Consider the following 7,497-nt stretch of genomic DNA (forward strand, 5'->3'; position numbering starts at 1 on the left):
TAACGGATGCTTTTCGAAGGTTGAGGTACATGATTTCCGAAGGTTTCTTGGTTATGTGTTGAAGGATGGATACAGCTGGATGTAGGATTTGGTAGTTTTGGGTGAGATATTATGCTTCCCCTATATCCCCAACACCTGATTGCATAACCAGAAAGTTTCGGGAGTTTATAAGTGGGAATTCAAGTAGCTCCTAGAATATCTTTCCAACAGACACATGATACGATATGGGATCTATCATATGTTTGTTTCCGGCTTATTCTACAAGCCAATCCTTTGTTTTGTTTGAGTTGTGGTATTCAAGTTGCTTCGAAGTCAAGTGTTGAATCCATACCTTTTCCTAAGTGGTGTTCTCACATTTCTATGTGAATACTAATCCTTCATGATAATCGAGATTGTCATGTCAATCATTTTTCATCTGGCATGTTTCTCTTCAAATGGATCCGATCATTTTCAACATCCGCAAGAACAACTCAAAGTCTTTTCAATGTTATTTGTTTCACCCGTCCCCAGTTGCCTTTGTTTTCCCACCCTCCCACCCTTTTTCTTCGAGGACTCAGATTACTTAATCAAGTATCATTTTATTGATGTGAAGTTTCTTCATTCTTTTCCTTCGAAGTTCTTACCCGGTGATTCTCATGAAGATGCTAAGGAAGCTTCAAGCTCATTATTCTTCATTCTTTTCTTCTCCGGTGGGTTCAATTCAAGCTTTGTCGATCATATCCTTTTCCTCGTTTCAAATGTTTTCTCATGCCGGTGCACATCTTAATCATCCACTTCTCGCTATTCAATTTTTCCAGAGTGCTGAAGATATCTCAAAAGATTTGTGTCTCCATTATCAATCCGTTCAAGATATCTCGAGGTTGTTATCTCTTTGAGCCATTTAATTCAACCGGTGATATCTCTCTTGTAAATCATTTCAACGGTGCTTTTTTGAGTGGGCCCTACCTGACTCTTCCATTTTGCCAGTGTAACTCTCATAGTCTTTTCCAAGTTTGACGTAAGAATGAATTATCATCAGTCAAATGTCTTTCACCAAGATCTTTCAAATTCTTTTCATCGTTGGTTCAAACTTTCTAATTTTCATTCTGGAGTGCCTCAACAATTCATGGTGGTGTATATCATCATCATTCTCAACATTTGAAGACCGAAGAAGAGTTTCTCTCAAATCTTGGTCCGTTCTCTCAGAGATGCGTGGTTGTAGCTTGATGCCATCCTCTCATAATTGTTTTCGATTGTGAGAATTCTTTTTACCCATCTGGAGCATTTCATGAGTTGTTTCCATTTATTTCCCCAGAAGGCCATCTTTTCAAATATTACTCATTCCCAGCTTTCAGCTCTCATTCTCCAAATCATACCGGTGCATCGCTCAAATATTCTCTAATCAGCTCGTGATCTCTTCGTTCTCTTGTATCAAATTCTCTCAAGCATCTTCGTTCATTTGGTAATTCTTCCTGGTGTTTCTTTATCTTTTCTTCGTTCATTTTCAATTCTTACAGTGGTTCGTTCAAGAGTTCTCTTCCTTTGTTATCATATCAATTCATTTGTTCTTTTCAAGTCCTACCGGTGGTTCATTGAAGACCTTCCCAAGTTTGTGCAATATCTATCTTAAATCCTTTCTACGAGAATAAGTAGTATGCCAAATCCGTTTTTTGTCATCAATTTAAATTGGTGAACGATACGCATAACATAATTTTTATTCTTTTTTCATCCAAGTGATTATTTCCTTATTTCGGAGGTTCATCAAAATTCTTGATTTCATTTGTTCATCTTTCTTTCCAGAGTTCCAAGATCTCTCAATTATATCATCACGAAGCTCCGTATAAATCATTACAAGGCTTCACCTTGTGTTTTCAACTTTTCTTTCTTTTTATCATCATTTTGTTACCGGAGTTCTTCATGGAGGCTTTACATGGTGGTTCATCAAGAATTCCTTTCATTCTTCAATTGTTCGTCAAGATTTCTCTCGAAGCGATGATCCACCATGCTATACTTCAAGTATTCTTCATCTTGCATTTCGAAGTGCAATTCTTTCTACCTTATCTTTTGAGGTGGTGTTATGTCATTCTTGACAATTTCTTTTGTGTTTCATGATTCGCAAGTTGTCAAGAATGAGATAGTTAAACCCATCAATTTCTTCGAGCGTGAGCTCTTCTCAATCCATCAGTCTCTTCATTGGAGTATCTTGGTTTAGATTTCACCGAAAGCCTTCCATTGGGAAAGTTTCTACTGTGATGCTTATCAATGATCCAATCTTCTCCTTCCTATCCCGGTGAAATAAGCTTCTCGTCTCCTTGTTGATATAAATCCAATCTATTGTTTTCGTAGTGGTAGAATTTTGCCTCAATTTTGAGAAGTTTTCCATAAGCCCACTACAAGCTTATTCTTTTCGTTGTTGGCTTTCCAACAACTCCGTTATAACCTTCTTGGAAGGGTGTTTTCCAAGCTCATTTGTGGCAGAAGTTTTCATTTTCTTCTCCATTCTTTCATTCCAATGATCGATCCTCTATTCTTTCTCCCAGAGGCTTTGTGATGTTGCTCTTTTCACTCATCATCTTGAATTGTGAGGATCGTGTTCTTTTCGTGCTTATCCTTTTAACTGGAGTGTCATGTCCTCTTTTCAAGTATCTTCTCATCTTGTCAATATCATGTTCAATTCCTTCCATTTACAGTCGGAGTGTTGTCCAAATTATATCATTCTTATTCCTTCTCTACCTTGTTTTAACCGGAGTGTTGTGGCTATCATTCCTCTTCTAACCAGAGTCTCATTCAAGTGATTCCATTTGGCCAAGTTCATATTATTGCCTTCCATTTCCGACCGAAGTGTTGTCGTAATTGATCCTTATCATTCCTTGTACATCTCGTTTCATCCGGAGTGCTTGCATGTACTTCTTGCCCATTGCAACCCTTTTCTCATTTCTTTCAACCACAGGGTTCTCGTGATGTTCCTTGTTCCTCTTTTCTAACGGAGTGTTTTCAACTTCGATCATCTCGGTTGTATTCTTTTCTCGAAATTGTTTAACCTCTCAAGGTTCTTTGGTTTCACTCGTTTTTCAAAGAAGCAACTTAGTTTTACCGCTTCCCCTTCCTCTTCCGTTTCCCTCCGGTGCCATCCTTAGATCTCGGGACTAGATCCTCTCGTAGTGGTGGAGTGTTGTAACGCCCCGAGACCGATGCGCCAGGTGTCTTCCAGTTATTCGCTGTTGTTGCCTTGTCTTTTGCTTGCGTGTTGCTTCATGCCATGTCATCATGTGCATTGCATCATCATGTTTTTAAAACTTGCATCCGTCTGGGTTCCCCCAGTTCCGTCCGTTGTCCGTTCTGAGCCCAACCACACTTGCATGCGCCCGCGGCACGTCCGAAATATTATTTTATAAGTGGCCGGAAAATGTTCTCGGAATGGGATGAAAGTTTGCATGCGGTGTTGTTATGTTTTCACTAGACCGCCTACCAAATTTCATTGCATTCGAGTCCGTTTGACGCCCCAACGAATTACTATAGCGACACTATAGTCGGTCAAAACGTCGGACGTTTTCGGTCTCCGAAAACTGTTGCTGGGCACTCCCTCTCTTTCCTCCCTAGACCATCTACACAGTCCACTACCAACCGCCAAGCCCTGAAACCCCTCCTTGCACAGTGCATCCACCACCCTCGAGTGCGCGTCCGAAAGTTGTCCCGAACCCAACCCGGACAGTCGTCACCGTTGGGTCCGGATCATCCCCAAACATCCCCAAAATATCATCGGTTTATTTTTTTGGACTCCCTAGCATTTTTGTTCTTGTGCGTCGGATTTCGATCGAAAGATCCAAACTTTCCTCCTTTCCATATATATAGACCACCCCTAACCAAACCTATCTAAACCAAACCCTAGCCTAGCTCCTAGCCCCTCCTGCGCCGCCACCCTCCTCGGATCCAGCAACGAACCAACCAGCCTTCCTACCTCGTTTTCCAGATCCACCCAACCACATCCATCCATCCCACTGTTTGTCTGGACAGTCAGATCCAGATCGAACAGCCCCTAGCCTCCCAGTTCATCCTCTCACCTACCGCAATCAACAGAGAGCCCCACGCTCCAGCGCTCGATCTCCTCGAGCGACCTCCTGCCTTGTTCCCTCCATCCTCGCTCGTCCTTCATGCGCGGCAAGCCGTAGCACCACCGGAGCTCCCTCCGTCGACGAGCTCCATCAACAGATGAGCCCTGCACCGCTCTTCCTCCCTTCCCCTCACTCTTCTCCCTCCCACACATCGCGATCCCTCTCGCTTTAGGACGAACAGGAAGCCACTATGGACGCCAAGCCGCCAAGCCACCAGAGCACCTCCTCCAGTTCGTCGCCTACGTCGCCGCCTTGCCAACCTCCGCCGCCACCGGAGATCCCCATCGCTGCTCCGTCCCCGTCGAAGTTCCTGCCAGCCGCTGCTCCCCTTCCTCGTTAGCCTCCAGTGCTCACCCGCCTCCATGCTCTTTTTGGTTCGTGAGAGCATCTCCCGACCGTGTCTCCCGCGTTGACCGCCTGCTCGTCGGGACCTCTCCGCCGGCGACCACCTCCCGCAGGCTTCGCTGCCTCCTTCCTCCCTACAGGATCCAGGGCCGTCGCCTCCTTTGATTCTTCTAGCTGGCTGTCAAGTTCATGCCCGAGCCCCATGGCCACCGCAGCGCCGGATCAGCTCGACCTCACCTTGCCTGCACCTCCACCGCGCGCTCACGCCGCTCCGACACCCCGTCTCCAGCCCCTGCCCGCCGGAGCCGCGTCTCCCTGTGCCTGCAGCCGCACCGCGCCTCTGCTTCGTTTGAGTAGAGGAGCTCGTTTGACCCCGCTCCCATTTGTCTTCGTTGACCCGGGTCCAGCCGGCCCAGCCGCTCCCCTGTGCCGCGCAAGGCTCAGCGCCGCTGGCCTCCTCTGCCAACCGGGCCAAGGCCCAGGGTGAGCACCACCCTTCCATTGTTGGGCCAGCCAGTTTTGGCCCAGATCTATTTTTTTCCTCTGCGATTTTAGAATTTTCCAGAGACTGCGGTTTTTACAGAAAAGCCCCTCATGTTCATGCATATCCTAACTCACAAACCGTGCATCGGTTTAAAATGTTTTATATATGAAAAGTGCTTAGAATTTTATGTAGATTAATAATTTGCCACTTTCATCCATGTTTAAAATGTTTAAACTTGTTGTTCGTTCATTTTGCTTCTATGCCATGTTAAAATGCTTTATTTCATAACTTAATAACCGTAGCTCCAAACTTAACAAACTTTATATGTAAATGGGGTAGAAAAATGCCTAGTTTAACATGGTGGCATCATCTTGTATGTTTAACAACTCTAAAATAGGGTTTAGGGCAGAACAGTACCAAATTCTTAATATGCATATGGGGATTTTCCGGAATTGTTGTTTGTTATTTCCGGCCTCATTTAAATTTGACTAGATTGTTAGTTTACTCATGCTTCACCTCTTGCCATGCTAACCAACATTTAATATTGTTGAGTACATAAATGGTAGAGAGCTAAATAAGTGATGTGGTGTTCCATCAATATGCAACTCGTTGCATATTGAGCTCCACTTAACTTGTAGTTTTGCATGTGCACTTTGCCATGCCATGCCTCATTAACCGGACATGCATCATACTTGGTTGTGCATCATGCCATGCTTCTTTGATGGTTGTTTACTATGTTATTTGCTTCTTTCCAGTGTTGCTTCTTCAGGTTAGTTCCGATAATGTCGCGTTTGTGAGGATTCATTCAACTACGTTCGTTTGTCTTCTTCATGGACTCGTTCTTCTTCCTTGCGGGATTTCAGGCAAGATGACCATACCCTCGAAATCACTTCTATCTTTGCTTGCTAGTTGTTCGTTCTATCGCTATGTCGCGCTACCTACCACTTGCTATAACATGCCTCCCATATTGCCATGTCAAGCCTCTAACCCTCCTTTCCTAGCAAACCGTTGTTTGACTATGTTACCGCTTTGCTCAGCCCCTCTTATAGCGTTGCTAGTTGCAGGTGAAGATGAAGTTTGTTCCATGTTGGAACATGGATATTGTTGGGATATCATTATTATATCTTATTTACTTTAATGCATTTATATACTTGGTAAAGGGTGGAAGGCTCGGCCTTATGCCTAGTGTTTTGTTCCACTCTTGCCGCCCTAGTTTCCGTCATACCGGTGTTATGTTGTTTAATTTTGCGTTCCTTACATAGTTGGGTGTTATGGGAACCCCTTGACAGTTCGCTTTGAATAAAACTCCTCCAGCAAGGCCCAACCTTGGTTTTACCATTTGCCTCACCACCACCTACTTTTCCCTTGGGAGTCGCGCTCCCGAGGGTCATCTTTATTTTAAACTCCCCAGGCCAGTGCTTCTCTAAGTGTTGGTTCGAACCGGGCAGCCTGCGGGGCCACCTCGGGGCAACTCGAGGGCTAGTTTTACTCGTAGGTTGACCTATCCTGTGTTGCCCTGGGAACGAGATATGTGCAGCTCCTATCGGGATTATCGGCACATCGGGAGGCTTTGCTGGTCTTGTTTTACCATTGTCGAAATGTCTTGTAACCGGTGTCGGTGTCAAAACCGATAGATCTCGGGTAGGGGGTCCCGAACTGTGCGTCTAGGCCGGATGGTAACAAGAGGCAGGGGACACGATGTTTTACCCAGGTTCGGGCCCTCTTGATGGAGGTAAAACCCTACGTCCTGCTTTATTAATATTGATGATATGGGTAGTACAAGAGTAGATCTACCACGAGATCGGAGAGGCTAAACCCTAGAAACTAGCCTATGGTATGATTGTATGTTATGGTTGTTGTCCTACGGACTAAAACCCTTCAGTTTATATAGACACCGGAGAGGGTTAGGGTTACACAAGGTCGGTTACAAAGGAGGAGATATCCATATCCGTATTGCCTAGCTTGCCTTCCATGCCAAGTAGAGTCCCATCCGGACACGAGACGAAGTCTTCAATCTTGTATCTCCATAGTCTAACAGTCCGGCCAATGGAGATAGTCCGGCTATCCGGAGACCCCCTAATCCAGGACTCCCTCAGTAGCCCCTGAACCAGACTTCAATGACGATGAGTCCGGCACGCAGTATTGTCTTCGGCATTGCAAGGCGGGTTCCTTCTCCGAATACATCACAGAAGAATTTGAATACGAGCATAGTGTCAGACCCTGCAAAATAAGTTCCACATTCCACCATTGAGAGAATAATATTTTTGCAGACCTAGTTTGCTGGCTTGTTTTGGCAGCATGACGTTATGTCATGGCCCGGTGATTATTCGAACCATTTCCTTTAACCAGCCCCGCACATAACGCGAGGCAATTTTTCGACACGTCTCGTCAAAGCAGAGATCGTGTCCCCTTATTACGGGATTCTCATCAATACGGGCGTGGGTAACCCAACCGCGCCATCAATTATGGCGCTTGGGGGTTAAGCGAGTTTTATCTGTCAAGTGGGGACGCTTAGTTTCGTCCGCCCATATCAAGGGATAAGGATTCACCTTTCTATCCACACCTTCTTCCTCCCTT

Source organism: Triticum urartu, chromosome 7A (assembly GCF_056163025.1).
Source record: "Triticum urartu cultivar PI428250 chromosome 7A, HENAU_Tu73, whole genome shotgun sequence".
NCBI classification, from domain to species: Eukaryota; Viridiplantae; Streptophyta; class Magnoliopsida; order Poales; family Poaceae; genus Triticum; species Triticum urartu.